This window comes from Xyrauchen texanus, chromosome 39 (genome assembly GCF_025860055.1).
Source record: "Xyrauchen texanus isolate HMW12.3.18 chromosome 39, RBS_HiC_50CHRs, whole genome shotgun sequence".
NCBI lineage: Eukaryota > Metazoa > Chordata > Actinopteri > Cypriniformes > Catostomidae > Xyrauchen > Xyrauchen texanus.
Genome location: NC_068314.1, coordinates 11,367,804 through 11,384,720, shown reverse-complemented (window position 1 = coordinate 11,384,720; position 16,917 = coordinate 11,367,804).

Here is a 16,917-nt window from a genome sequence, read left to right as displayed (position 1 = left end):
GATTCTGCTCTGTTGAATGTGAAAGACAGAAGGGCCAATATCCTTTTTCATAGAAAAGCTGAAAATAAAACCATTTTGTTGCAGAGGTTTAAGGGTCGGTGGGGTGGGGTGGGAACTTAAAGAGAGAAAAAACTATTTAAAATAAATATGTTCAGTTTGAGCCAGTTGAGTTCTTAATTTACAATTTTAAGTTTTAAAGCATTTTACTCCCCAAATTAACAAAACCATAGTCTCAATTACTATATCACAAGACAAATACCAAATGAAGAATGAAAACGATAATCAGAATCAGAATCAGCTTTATTGTCAGGTATGTGTACACATACGAGAAATTTGACTCAGGAATGTACATTGCTCACGATGTGCTTACTCATACAAAAATACAAAAACACAATAATAAAATAAAATCAGACACAGGCTACAGTGTAGCCATAATAAATTAGTAAACCTCAAAAAGGTATAAACAAATTACTCATATTATCTTTCTTTCCATTGCAGGGTGGAGAAGTAGGATCCTTACTTATGTGTGTATATTAAACTATCATGAACTGTACAGGCCCAACAATCTACATAATTATTTACAAGGCACATGCTGAATAGGAAAATGTTTTTCTAAATGCATACACAGAGAACAAATACTAATACTTTTGTATATTATCTAGTGAAAGGTAAAAAAAGAGTTTAATTGAATGCTACAAAAGATATGAATTGCATTTTCTCCTAATCTTTTTTTTGATCATTTATTATCTTCCCTGATGTCCACTTATAATGTCAGTAAAGTTTTTTTATGCTCCAAAACAATATATATATTGGCCATGGAAAAAGGTTATATATATATATGTATATATATAATCTTTTTCCATCCTGTCTCTTGCTCTCTGTCTGAAAAGCTTGGTTTAAATCTCTCTGGCCCAGTAAGACTTCAATCTAAACGCACACTGTTCTGATTGGCTAACTTCGTGCAGTCCCTCAAATCCAGCCATATTTGAAACTCTACTGGAAGAAAATGAACAAGCTTTACATTATAATTTATAAAACTACATTTCAGGGTTAACACATAATGTACAGCTAACATATTTAATCATTTGTGAATTAAACTGTGTACTCACAGGTCTTGTAGAGGTCATCTGCCCCATCTTTCAGTTCCTTTGCAAAGCTTGAATCATACTGTGACCGGTTCACAAGCAATCCACGCTGATATGAGCCAAAAACACAATTCATGTTGAAATGTATTTAACACGCAAATGTAATACAGTCCATGGTGATGTTGGGTGCTTCAACCAGCTTCAACAGGCCAAAGCAGTGACACTGGTCTTCACCGGAGCGACAGCTCACATCTTCTGTTTGTATACACGCAGAACGGCATGTGCTTCTCCCAGACAGTTGCGCTTGTACCGCTTGTACCACTTGTGGCGATATGGAAAAACATTTGAACGCATGAACATTTGAACGCATGAATGCATGAACATTTGAACAATTTAACGCATGAACCTTTGAACAATTTAACACTTGAACCTTTGAACAATTTAACACCTGAAAACTTGAACATTTGAACATTGGGGCATATAAACTGAACTGGAACAACGTTAAGTAGAACTGACATTTTTTTTTGTGGGAAAATACTTTTTGTTTTGCAAACTTGAACCAAAAAAAAAAAATACAAATCTTGTTAACCCTTTGTTGAGCTATTGCCAAACTGTTTGACCTAACTAAGATGTGAGAGCTGTGGTAACTAACAAATAATTTGTTGATCTCCAACTGTTGTTGCATGACATTAAGTGAACTGTGGGGTGAATTGTTGGGTGAGACACACTTCACACTGAAATTTTGGTGTACTCTGTTGTATTTTCTTTTTTCAAACACTCATACATTCCATTTAAATCCAAACATTAACTGACATTTCATTACATTTTTCCGCACCGCATGAACATGGTGGCCCCTACTCCCTCTCCGTCCACTTTTGTGGAGATTGAACCACCAGACATTGCTACTCCAAACTGGCTTCCTGCCCTCCGTCCTCAGCTCTCTTCACCTGGACCCCTTCAAGCTTCTCTACTTCACTCCCACTCAAGCCAGAACCACCAACTTCCCAGGAACCAATGTGAAGTTTGCATCTCCAACACTAGCAGGCCGTACTCCTGTTCAAACCCTCACCTGGGAACAGAAACAGAATGTTGACCTCATGCAAATATGTACATCACCAGAACTTTCATCTCTATCTTCAGTGGCACAGCAGGACTTACCGGTACCAGGAATCCTACCAACTCCTGGGAAAGACATGCACCAACTCACTCAACAAGTTAAAGGAAACTGGGACACGTTGACGTGACTTATCCAAACCCATGAGAAAACCATTAGTGGACTCGCCCAAATGTTTAAAACAATGTCTGCACATCACGACAGCTTGATTGCTAGCCTTGCTGATACATTTGAGCACAACCAACAAGAAGTGCTCACACACATTTCCGAAAGTAAACAGCTTGTGAAGAAAGAGACTGATCAACTTACTAAATCAATTAAAGTTATGATTTCTGATGAACTACACAAAGCTAAGACTATTATGTGTCTGAGGTGCGGTTCATGATTGATCAACTTCAAGTGGAGCTTCAGCAGGACATCAAATCCTACCTTGTAACCCTTCAAAGAAATCATGACCAGTTGTCTGCAGAGTTCACCCAGTGCTCCCTAACTACTGACACACTGTGTACAGTTGTAAAAAGCTTACAAACAGAACTTGAGGATAGACTCAAAAGGCAAGAGAAACAAATTGCTGATCTGCAGACCAGAGATATCTCACCATCGCCTCTCACCACTCCTGTTTCATCTGTATCACTAGTAACCGCTCCATTGCGTCTCGCCAGTCCTGCTGTAAAGAGTGATCATCTTAAGATTACATTTCCTACTTTTGGGAGACAATCAGATGATGTGGACCCCTTGCTGTATCTAATCCGATGTCAGGATTTCTTGGCGTTACACCCTCTTACTGATGCTGACATCCTGGCCACTTTCCGCACTGTCCTTTACGGTACTGCCCGGGACTGGTGGGAAGTTGCACGATCCTCCATAACAACGTGGGGTGAGTTTGAATCCGCTTTCCTCTCTGCTTTCCTCTCTGAGGATTATGAAGACGAGCTGGCTGAGAGGGTCCGAACAAGAACACAGGGAGAAAGGGAGAGCATTAGAGACTTTGCATTTACATACAGAGCACTCTGCAAAAGGTGGAAGCCCACCTTGGTGGACAGTGAACTGAAGCCGATGAGCCAGCTACGCAGTCGGGTGAATACAGTCAATGAACTGGTAAAATTAGGCCAACAGCTTGAAAAAGACCACGAACAACAACTGCAATATAAAGAACGTGTTTCTTATGTGGCACTTATTCATGCCTCAAAGGCCCATTTCCAACCGCCCAGCAGAGAAGTTGCCTTCAGTACAATGCTGGTGATGTAAAGGCCATCACTCACCTGGCAACTGTCCTCACTTTGTCTTTTCTCAGTCCCAGTCACCTCAGTCCACCAGCCAACCCCATTCCCCCAGTAGCAAGCGGACAACATTTCCAGCTTCATAAAGTGACCAAGTCACCAACAACCTGTAAGAAACCACCACCTACTGCAATTGTTCCATCACAATTAGTTATACCACTCAGTATTGGTACCTGGAAGGGAAAGGGCATTGTTGATACTGTTGCTAGCTACACCCTTCTACATGAGAGTCTCTGGAAGGAACTCACTTCACAAAGACTCCTTCCATGGACCCAGGGTCCGCTCTACCTAGCTAATGGGGAAGCAGAAATTCCATTAGGATGGATAAATATACCAATCACCCTTCACCAAAAAGTATTCACCATACCTGCTGTTGTTCTTTTTGCCAAAACCCTGGCCTATGCAGTCGTGTTAGGACTGGATTGCATCTTCTCCAGTGGGGTGCAAATCAATGTGGCAGACCAAAAGTATTCATTTAAGTCTAATCCTAAAGAGGATTATCATTTTTAGCCAGGAAAAGCCAATATACCAGTTATCAGCTCCCAACACGTAAGAGGAAAGATGGAAAATCCCAACAGCCTTTACTAACTTCTGTTCCCCCTCCTCAACTTGATATATCTCAACCAACAGCCTACCTAGATGAAAAGACACTAATTGACACTATTGTGAATGATGCTCTCTTGCTTCCTGAAGGTAAGCAACAGCTACTGCAGATCCTAGAGTCAAACCCACAAGTTTGTTCCCTTCGTCCATGACGTACTGAAGTTCTACAGCATCACATATATACTACCCACCAAGTGCCTATAAAACAAAGACCGTACTGCACAACACCTGCCAAACAAGCTGTCATAAAAAAGCAGCTGGAGGAGATGTTGACTGCTGGCATTACAGAACCGTCACATTCTGGATGGGCCTCTCCTGTAGTCCTGGTTCCTAAAAAAGATGGAAGCCTCAGGTTTTGCGTGGACTACAGGAAAGTTAATGCCGTTACAGAGAATGATGCGTACCCTTTACCCAACACCACTGAGATCTTGGAGTCATTGTCTGGAGCGGCCATCTTTTCCACTATTGACCTTAATAGTGGCTACTGGCAGGTGAGCATGGATCAAGAAATTAAACCAAAGACTGCTTTCATTACTTCATCTGGTCTGTTTCCGTTTTATGTTATTCCATTTGGGTTAAAAAATGCCCCAGCAACTTTCCAAAGGCTAATGGAGAGTGTTCTAGGAGAATTGCGTGGAAAAATTTGTTTTGTCTACATTGATGATATAATTATTTACTCACCATCTTTAGCCCAACACTTTTTCGACCTCCAAGCTGTTCTTGACAAGCTGCAAATGGCTGGCCTAACCATCAATTTAAAAAAAAAAGCACGTTCTGCCTTCAGGAAATAACCTTTCTGGGACATGTCGTCAACGTCAAAGGCATATCTGCAGACCCAAGTAAAGTGGAGGCTATACGGTCTTTCCCTGTGCCCAACAACATCAAGGAGAACCAAACTTCTCCAGGATCGCTGAACCTATCAATGCACTGAAATTTTATTTTTCATTCCTCTGGTCACAACAATGTCAGCAAGCCTTTGAACATTTGAAATCCTGTCTTACCTCTCCTCCTTTTCTTGGCCATCCTGACCTTCAACTTCCTTTCACTGTCTACACGGATGCCAGTGTCATTGGTTTGGGTGCTGTGTTGACCCAGCGCAAGGAACAAGGTTTGGAAAAGGTTATTGGTTATGCAAGCAGAACCCTGAACAAAGCGGAGTACAATTACTCTGCTACTGAGAAAGAATGTTTGGCTATAATCTGGGCCCTGGAAAAATGGCAGCACTATTTAGAGCACAAACTGTTCACGGTCATCACGGACCACTCAGCGCTACAATGGGTAGTGTCTTCCACAAAAACCACAAGTCGTCTCATCAGGTGGGCCTTGCGACTTCAGAGATTTGATTTTATCATTGAATATCGCAAAGGAAAACTAAATATGGTACCTGATGCTTTGCCTCGGATTCATGCCAGGTATAGCCTGTACACCAGCCAACAGGAGAATGCGGAACTTCCAATGTCTCCAGCTACCATCTGGGAGGAACAGCACAAAGACCCTGTAATCATAAACACACTTAAAGCCTAGCAGAGAATGACTCTCCTCTAAAGGACCAGTATGAGATGGTGGAGGATAAACTCTATCATAAAACTAAAATAATCATATTCATTACAGAGTGTACATTCCTAACAGTCATGTGTCATCCATTCTACACCACTACCAATCAAATCCCTGGAACGGCCATGTAGGCATTTATAAGACCTACAAGCGTATTCATGATGTGGCATTTTGGCCTGGAATATGGACTGACGTAAAACACCATGTTAAGAAGTGTGTTAAATGCCAGATGCTTAAGGGAGAGAATCAGAAACCAGTGGGAAAACTGCAACAAATCACCACCACCCATCCCAACGAGATGCTTGGAGTGGACATTATGGGGCCAATGCCACGCAGCACTCAGCAAAATGAGTACCTGTGGTCTTTGTAGATTATTACTCCCGCTGGGTGGAATTTTTCCCCATATGCACCGCTAATGCGGTGCATATCGGTAGCATGACTCCTCCAAAAGGCAATTCTAACCCGTTGGGGGGTGCCAGACTTCATTCTGTTGGATAGAGGTACACAATTTGTGTCATCACTGTTTAGAGAACTGTGTCAAAAGTGGAATATCAAGCCTAAACTGACAATATCATACCATCCTCAAACAAATATGACTGAGAGGGTTAATTGTATGCTCAATTGCTTATGTGGACAACAATCACCGAAAATGGGACCAATACTTACCGGAACTTTGTTTCGCTATTAATTCAGCTGTCCAGGAAACTATAGGGATGTCCCCTGCAGAGCTTAATTTGGGGAGGAAACTGCAAAGTCCCATGGACAAATTGTTACATGGCAAGAATCTAACTCCAGACTGCACATCTTACAGTATTGTTTACCATTTAACTGAGCTCCAGACCAAAGCCATGGAATACTGTAAAAAATCTAAAAAGAGACAGTTGCAGAATTATAATAAACACAGACGAGATGTCACATACAAGGAAAAGGATCGTGTGTGGATGAGAACCTTTCCCCAGTCTAGTGCACAACACCACTTTACTGCAAAATTGGCAAAAAAATGGAAAGGCCCTTACTGTGTTGAAAAACAGTTGGGTCCATTGAATTATCGAGTAGCGCTAGAGTCCACTGGTGAGGATGTTCGCACAGTGCATGTGTGCAACTTGAAACTGTGCTTTCCCACTGCCGCAGAGCTGGAATGCCAGGAGAGGAAAAAGCTCCACCAAATATTCAATGAATCTTCTGATGAAGAGGAGTTAATTGGATTTTAATTTTAATTCACACTTTTACAACCGTGGGTTGTCTTCTCCAGGGGGGGAGAGTGTGGCGATACGGAAAAAAATCCATACCGTCTCTTTCACTTTTCCAAATGGGTGGAAACCAATAAGGAATTAAGAAGGAAATTGTATAAGAGAGAGAGAGAGAGAGAGAGAGAGAGAGAGAGAGAGAGAGAGAGAGTGGAAGTGGAAAAAAATAAAAATAAACTTAAAACTCATAGGTTAACTTAGAGGGTAACATGCTACCTGGATTTTTCTGTGTGCGCTGACCGGGTGCGATCGTCAAGTTACAGAGAAATTGAGCTCTGCACAGTTTGCCTACCTGGTGCAACATAACTCCAGCCTGTCTCACCTGCCACAGGTATTATCATTGTCCATCTTTAAACCCGCGTCTAAGACTCAAAACTTTTTTCCAGGCTCTGAATGTTTCACATGAACTGAAAGAACAGTTCACACTTTGTGGTGCGAATCCAAAAGCATTTTGGAACACGGTAAAAAAAACTTGAAAACAAACCCCGGACCATACCATTGTCCCTAAAAGTGGATGACATAGTTGTTACTAATAAAAACTCCATGGCAGAAGCATTCAATCACCACTTCATAAATTCTGGCTTTGTTTCCAAGGCGTTAAACCCTATTGCTACAGCCCCTGCAGTCTCTAATACCTGCAGCCTTTTAGCACCTCCACACAGTTTTTCCATTCGGCCTGTTTTAGTGGGGGAAGTCCTGAAGGAATTGACCACTCAGGACCCCAATAAAACAGCTGGATCAGATGATCTTGCCGCTTTTTTCATTAAAATTGCTGCCCCGGTTATTGCGGCTCCTCTAACAGCCCTCATTAATCTATCCTTCCATACAGCCGAGATTCCACCTGCTTGGAAAAAAGCGGTTGTGCTTCCTCTGTATAAGGGCGGTGATCAGGCTGACTTAAACAATTATAGGCCAATCTCCATCTTGCCTTGTGTGTCTAAAATTATGGATAAACTTGTTAATAAACAACTAATCAATCATCTTAATGTGAACGGTATCATCTCCGGGGCACAGTCTGGCTTCCGATCAGGGTATGGTTGTGTTACAGCTACCACTAAAGTGCTCAATGACATTACATCCACGTTAGATATCAAACAACACTGCGCTGCTATATTTATTGACCTTGCAAAAGCCTTTGACTCTGTGGACCACAACACACTCATCCACAGACTTAGCAGCACTGGTGTCACTGATCACTCATTGGTTTGGTTCTCAAATTATCTTTCTCACCGGGTTCAACGTGTAAGATTTGAAAACCTTTTTTCCCATTCTCTACCGGTCACCAGGGGTGTCCCCCAAGGCTCCATCCTTGGCCCTACACTTTTCTCAATTTATATTAATAACATTCCCCAGGCAGTTGGTAATTCACTCATTCACTTATATGCTGATGATACAATCCTTTATGCCACAGGCTCCTCCCCTGATGCTGTTCAAACTACCTTGCAAGATAGCTTTTTCCAACTACAGCAATCCTTTACACAACTCAAACTCACTCTTAATACCTTCAAAACAAAAACCATGTGGTTTTACCGTAAGGGTACAACGCCTCCTCCAGCCCTTAAAATCACCACTTGCAAGGGGGCTATTCTAGAACAAGTCACTGCATATAAATACTTGGGCATCTGGTTGGAAACGTCACTTTCTTTCTCCATCCACATATCAAAGCTGCAATCTAAGGTCAAGGCCAAGCTTGGTTTCCTTTACAGAAACCGCTCTTCCTTCACCACTTCTGCCAAACTTACTCTAATTCAAATGACCATTCTACCATGTTAGACTATGGAGACACTATATACAGGGTTGCTCGCAAGTCCACTCTATCAACTCTTGACACTATTTACCATTCCGCTATCAGGTTTGCCATAAATGCTCCTTTCAATACACACCACTGCGCTTTATATTCATCTGTCAACTGGCCCTCCCTTCACAATCGCCGCAAAATTCACTGGTTCACTTTCATTTACAAGACCCTTCTCGGCCGCTCACTCCCTTACTTGGGTCACCTGCTGCAGCCAAAGCCTGTCACATACAACACCCGGTCCTCACTTCGTCTTCAATTACGCATTCCCAAAACTAACTCTGCCTTTGGTCTTGCTTCTTTTCAATCTGCTGCCGCTCGCGACTGGAATGCCCTGCAAAATATTCTCAAACTAGATACACTAATTTCAATTTCATCTTTTAAAACTATTATATCTTCCTTGCTCACGGACACATGCAGTTGCTACTCTACATAATTATTTTGTGTTATCTACTGTGTTGTTTTAAATTGTATTTAATGTAATTGTTAACCTGTATGTATTTCTAATATACTGTATTTATTTTAGCCCCATTACCTTTCCCTAAGTGGTTATTCCACTTGTCAGGCCGCCATTGTAAATAAGAACTTGTTCTTAATGACTTGCCTGTAAAAATAAAGAAGTTTAGTGGTGGGTCCGCTACGTAGCCTGCTGCCTGCAGTCAACACACACACACACACACACACATACACGCTCACTACGCACGCACGCACGCATGCACGCACAGACGGCGGCCAAACAATTTGACTCAAGTCAGTTATTAATTTTTTGAATTCATTTGGGACCGCCACCGTTACACACTCTTAAAACGTGGCGCACATCGCCAGAAACACATAAAAACAATGAAAGACGTCTAAATAGTGCATGTTTACATAAGAGCAACAAATAAATATAGCACAATTTGGGGTCAAAAACATTCCAGGATGCCTTCAAAACAGCAAGAAACACCACAGCTTAATGAAACATAATGGGGTCTCCTATATAGAGTTTGAACTTGATATTGCATCTTTTAAAAGAGGTGCAAGATGCATGATAATGGTCAAAGTACAAAAGCATTTAAATCCAGATAGGCACATGAAGGTGTCCTGTGTACGTCCACTTAGCTGTAGATGAATCTCCCATGACAGGCCAATCCCTCTCCTCTGGAAATGTACTGGAGGCAAACTCTAGCAAAATAGCTTGCATGGACAGTTTAAAGCTGTAAAAAAAACAACAGTAGTATATCAAATAACATGTAAAGAAAGTGTAAAAACAATCAAAATCCTACTGAAGTGACAAGGAGCATTGACTGATTTAATCTGCAGATCATGCAATACAGTTGCAAATATGGCGGGATGAACAAGAAATACACACAGTGGGTGTGGCATTTGTTTGGACACTAGCTCTGCCTTGGACACTTTATTCCCCTTTTTGGAATGTTTCTGTTATTTTTTTGTTTAGCAAACAACATAAAAAGTTTAAAAAAAGTGGAACAAAGTGTCCATGGTAGAATTGGTGTCCAAATAGAGGGGAATATGGCATCCACATAGTGCATAAGGTTATGTGTAGGTCAGGGTGTGAATAAAGGGATTGGTCAAAGTAAAAGGGCAGGGTCTGGTGGCTTCTCCAGCGGCCCAGCATCCTGGCCCATCGGACGTGATGCATTCTCTAATCCTCAGCGAATCATTGAACCTGTGTCTGGGTTCTGTGGAGTGGGTCCGGAAGCACATCTAATACATGCCAGTTACCCTACTCGCTCTATTCCTGCACATGTGAGGATGCCAGTGTGCATGCACAGATAGACTGAGGCTGGCTTCACTAGGAGAGGCATGCTCTGCATTTAAAGGCAGTTGTCATGAGGCTGTAATAACATCAGTTGCACCTCATCACATGCTGCAAAACTGGGATGGTCACTGCACCCCTCCTATCTTCTACCCATTCCAATTTTGGGCCTAGCTGAATAACGGGCCAGCCCTCCCTCTCACTTGCACCAGGGTAGGGACAGAAATACACAGGTTAAATATGACAGCCTCAACCAACAGCAGGGTAAATGACAATTAAGATGCAACATTAAACCCTTTGACTGTTGGGAGGCTGTCCTCATGGATAGAATGAGGAATGGGTTTTGCAGCAGTCTGGTGAGCGAGAGGGTATGCAACATCATCATTGGTTCCCAACTCAGCCATCTCCGCTTAACCCCTGCCCGCATTCTCCACCACTGTGGCGGCGTGAGCAAGAGACAGACACATTGGGTATGGTGTCAGGCCTTAAGAGAGGCATTTAACTTAATACAAAACAGAAAAAGTACTAAAAGGGGAATAAGGTGTCCAAGCGGAAATTAGTGTCCAAAATAAGAAGAGAATCTGGCTTCCTCGTAGTGCATGGGGCAATGTGAAGGTCAGGGAGTAAATAAATGGACTGGCTCAGCTTCTCTAGCACACGATGCATGAGGGAAATTGTGTTTAAAATTCGTGGCCGACGTGCTCTAATCTCTGGCAACTGATCTCACCAGGGAGCACTGGATACACTGTCCACTCCATTCCTGGACCTGCGACGACACCAGCATACATACACTGATGGACTGAGGCTGGCTTCACAAGTAGAGGCACACTCTGCATTTCAAGGCAGTGGTGATTAGGCTGTATTTACATCACGTGCACCTCATCATGCACTGCCAAACGGAGATAGTCACTGCGCCCCTCGTCTCTCTCTATAATCAATAGTGATGTAATTCTCTATAATCAATAGTGAGATTATATAGTTATCTATAATAAAGAGATAGTTCACTTAAAAATGAAAATTCCATCAAAATTTACTCATCCTCGTGTGTTCCAAACCTGTATGACTTTTAATTTCTCCCGTGGAACACAAAAGGCAGAATGTTAGCCTCAGTATGCATTCACTTTTATTGCGTCTTCTTTCCAGACAGTCAAAGACAATGGCAACTGAGGCTAACATTCTGCCTTTTGTGTTCCACAGTAGAAAGAAAGTAATACAGGTTTGGTACAACATGAGGGTATGGGTAAATAAATTATGACATAATTTAAAATTTTGATGAAGTATCACTTGAATGCTTTGACTTCAATGCTGCTAGATTCATATAACACCTTAAACATACACCGGTCAAGCCTTTTACTTTCTATTTATAGGAATTAAGTGACAGGAGATGTTATGTGGAAAGATGATCAAATGTCGACCCAAGAGAAGTCCAGAATGCAGACTGAATGCCTTATGACTTGCCTCAAGTGAACCCACCAGAAGATTTTTTTTTTTTAATTAACTAGCAACTATCTGCGAATTAGGAGACTTAGACTTTTATATTTTATAAAAATAGAATCTTTGAAAATACTGATTCTCTTTCATAGGATGATCCTCATGAATAAGGGATTGAAGAGAAAATAAGTATAGTGAAAACACATTGTGAATAATGTAGGACCTTCTAAATGAACTTTTATGTGTAGTTAATAAAAAGTACTTATTTTAAACAGCATTTCACTGATTACATTTTTTATCATTATTATGCATGCAGCTTTTATGACCTCACATTAATAAAGGACATTAGAATACACACCACAAGATCATTTAAATGAAGTGTTAAGGCAAAAAGATGATGAACGATGAAAAACCTAAATGGTGACCAGTTACAGACTGATCTCACTTGTTACACCACATAAAGTAAGATATAAAGTGCACAGTAACTTACTGTAGGTTTAAATGGTCTTGTGGTGTGACAAGTGCATTTTTAAAAGTACAAATTCTAAATATCCCAAACCATAAAAAAGTGTAATGTAGTGATAAATAATTCCTTCAATTCGGTGACATTTCAGCTTTGATTCTTTTGAAAAATTAAACATACTTTTATAAGTATCTTTATGTTTTATCATTAAAGGAATTTTGTTATTTTTTTTTAATCATCCCGGTCAAGCAAAATTAATTTCAGAAATTACTTTCAGATTTAGTTTTTTTAATTCAGATAAAAAGAGCAGGGTCAGGATGGAAAATAACAGTGTGGCCAACAATGGGGTGGATAGTAAGAGGTTAAGTTAGCCACTACATGGTCTGTGAATTATATCTAGCAAACATATTTGTAAACTTACATTGATGATTTTATTTTTGTTAATATAAATATATTGACATTTTAAAATGACATTAATTTTCCTTATTTCTTCTAAAAACTGGGTGGACATGTTGTGCTTGACAGTGGCGGAGCCAGGAATTATTTTACAGGGGTGGCCAGGTAAGGGCCAACAGTCACTGAAAATGTCATTATACAAACAAAAACTGTGTTTACACTTAAGATACTGGGCATTTATTTTTTTTTAATGCTCAAAACAAAATCCATAAGTAATTGTACTTGTTTGGAAATAAAGAGTCATCATTTACTGTACTCACCCCTCCTATTGTTCCAAGCCAGAATGACTTGCATCCTTGAGAAAATGAGGTGTAGAATGTTAGTCTCAAAATGAGGAAATGAGGTGCAGAATGTTAGTCTCAGTCACTAAATGACTAAAGAACGACTAGTATTTTGCATAACATCTCTGTTAAATTATTTCTCCACTAATCTATTTAGTTCGTATTTTCCGCAAATCTGTATTTCTCACAATATCCTTTTCTGTTTCATTGAAGAAAGTCATTATATGTTCAAAATGTTTCAGAGTAAACTTATCTCCCAGAGCTTCAAAAGCATTTTTTGAAATGTGTACTGAATTCAAATTATAATTCATTTTATCTGTTTGCATTGCCCCATTTTTTGAGCACAGGCCTGAAGTGGACATGCTCAATCAATAGTAATGGCTGTAGTTCATCAACTTTTTGCATTCCAGTCATAATTTTGGTCTGTTTTGACAGAAGACACTTGTAAGTTTGTTGCTCAGATGTCAGAATTTTAAAATCATAAAGAAAAACAGTTATAAGTTCAAATTTATAGGAATTGTTGGGGGGTAGTGGACAGTCCATGTGGGGTAACTGCATGTGGAATGGACATTGTGGGCCACCGAAGTCTCTGATGTGGGCAGAGTTTCACTTCCTATGTTGTTCTGTGTGTCATGGGGGTTGTCATGGGGGTTGGACAGTTTTTTTAAAAGAGGGGGTGGAGTGACCTCTGTATGGGTCTTTCCTTTAGGTGGCATTTTTACCCTGTATACCACATATCCTATTCTTTCCAGAACCAGACATGGGCTCACCCAGTGACAGTCTAGCTTTGGGCAGCATCCTTTTTTCCTTCTTGGGCTGTATACCCAAACTGACTTGTCTGCATGGAAGTGTCTCCCCTGACATCATAGTTCCTCTTTTGCCTCATGTCGGCCTTTTCCAATTGATCACTAGCAAAAATATGCGCTGTTTCCATTCGATCCTGCAGCTTTTTTTGCATACTCTGGTCCAGCAGGCACAATTGGTGTGTCGGAGGGTTTCCCAAAATACATATTAGGAGCTCACGTCCAAGCATAATCAAAGCTTATGCATCCGCATCTATGAACCACTGTGAAGTCATACGATTGAAGTTCTTCCAGCCATTGTGCCACTTGACCTTCCGGTTCTCTGAAGGACAACAGCATGCGTGCAGTGTGGTCTGTTCTTATTGTAAATGTCGCCCCACACAGGTAGTATTTAAAGTGTCTCACGGCCATCACCACGGTGAGGAGCTCCCACCTAGTGACACAGTAGTGCTGCTCACTCTTACTGAGCAACCTGTTGAATTAAGCCACAACTTTGTTTCCGTCTGGTCCTTCTTGCGACAGTACTACCCCCATGCCAATGTTGCTAGCATCCTTGTCAAGGACAAAAGGTAGAGCATTGTCAGGGGGAACCAGGACAGGGCTCTCAGTAAATGCTCGTTTGAGGGTGTTAAATGCTTTCTGGGAGTCCTCAGACCAATCGAAGGTACAAAGTTTCTGCTGGAGGCTGAAGAGCGGTGCTCCTATACAAGAGAACCCTTTCACTAATCTCCTATAATAAGGAGGCTAGCCCCAGAAAACTTTTTTGTTGCTTCTGATCAGTGGGTGTCGACCAGTCTCTGATGGCACAAATCTTCTCCTCCAAAGTACCAATGCCTTCACCCCGTAATTTGTGGCCCAGGAACTCCACCTCACGTCTCATAAAGTGGCATTTATCAGGGTGCAACTTCAGGCCGGCTGCCGCCACCCTCTCCATACTCGCCACAGGGCTTTGATGGCTGCCTTGAATGACCCACCATAGATAAAAAGGTCGTCTAATTACACAAGGCACTCCTGATGAGGAACTCCACTCAGCACATTGTCCATGAGCCTCTCAAATGTTGTGGGGGCATTGCAAAGGCAGAGAGGGAGAACTTTAAATTGCCAGAGACCCTTGTTTGTGCAGAATGCTGTCTTTGGAGCAGACTCTGCTAACAGCATCACTTGCCACTAGCCACTCCAAAGGTCAAGGGTGGAGAACCAGGACGACACTAAATCAAGTGACTCATCTATTCTAGGTATGGGATATGGGTCTATTTTTGTTGCTTTATTTAGTGGCCTGTAATATATACAGAACAGCTATCTGGAACCTTTCTTCCGGGGCACCATGACAACTGCCGAGACAACCCGCCTTCAACATTAACTCTTGCTCTTTGTCTGCTGCCACTTGTCATGCAAGAGGAAGGCGACATGGTCATACTCTAATGGGGCGGGCATCTCCGGTATCGATAACATGCTGCACAAGATGGGTGAGACCTACATCATTATCATTAAGAGAAAAAATTTATTTGAAATCTGACATGACCTGCCATAAGGCTGATATTGGTTCAGACCATCACTGTTTTTGGCCCAGATGTCTCTTACTGCCAAAACTCATTCCAAATCCTGCTCACTGAGTTGTATGGGGCTTTGGTCTGGGCCAACCTAGTGTAGCATGCGTTGTGAATTTGAAGTTGGGTCGAGCTACTGATGGGGGGTTGCTGGATGGCTCATCAGATGAGAGGGGCTGGTAATGGCATCAGTAGTATGATGTGTGTTCGAGGGAGGTTGTTGTGGGACACAGGCATGGCGTGCAGCAGAAGACTATGGTCTGAGGACACAGCAGCAGGGGAATGATTTGATGTGTCTGTAGCATACACAGATATGGGCGAGGGACCAAGGCATGGGGAGGGTGGGGTCACTGGGTTCTACTGCAGTCACCACTGGGACCAGATCAGGCCGCACCAAAGTCGCATTTGATCCTGTGTCAACCAGCCCTCCACAAAAATTGGTATTTGGCAGAAATTTCTGACATAAGTCCACCCCACTGTTATTACTGTCTCTATAGGGGCCGATATAGCACATTCCCCCACCCACCGTCCCACATCTTGAGGCGTGTGCATACCCTCGGGAGTATCATCACAAGCCCGCGTCCTCCCATCTACACGGGCCTTGGCCGTTTCCCTGCATGCCACTGAACCTGTGACACTGCCTAATCAGGTGACCTGGCTGGCCACACTCCCAGCAGTTTAGGAGCCACCGACATGTGTGAAATTCTGATATTGTGTGGCCCTGCTGCAGTGCTGCATGTGTGATAATTTCTCATTGTATTGGCTCTCTGGTGGGTGGGTCAGTTATAATTGCAGTTCGCACTATTGGTGAAATTACATCCTGTTCCATTCCATTTCCTACCATCTCTCTTTCCACAGCGAGCTCCAATGATTCACTTAAAGTATTAGGGTGAGCCAGCTGTGTTTGAATACGTACTTCTCTTGGGCTCAGGGCTTGGATAAATTGGTCTCTAGCTAGTTCATTCTGGACTGTGGGTGGCATGTCAGCATAGGCACGTTTGCATAGGTTTTCAATGTTATTAGCCAAAACTCCATGTCCCCATGTTGTCTGCACCTGTTAATAAACTTTAATAATAACATTGTCGAAATCGTCTCTGAACAGCCCTGACTAATGATGCGTAATCATTTCTCTCCCCAGGGCTCAACAGTATCAGGCAGGCAGCTGCATCATCAGTGAGGCACATAGCTAACTGTAAAGCTTTTTGTCTTTCAGTCCAACCAGCAGCATCAGGTAGCAGTTCAAACTGTTTAAAAGTGTCCCAATCTGTCTTACCGTATTTCTGTGTTTTGATAGTGAGCGTTTGATCTGAATCTCCAGAGTATCCGCTCCGCATATGGGCACCGCCATGTTTGTTTACATCACGTGTCCCTGTGTCATTGTGTGAAGGCACCGTGATGGGGTATGCATGCGCTGTCATGTCAGCACAAAAATGTTGGTGTGCGATCTCACCATATGGGACTAAGGGCGGGGCAAATCCGGCTTCAGCAGCTCGAAGCAT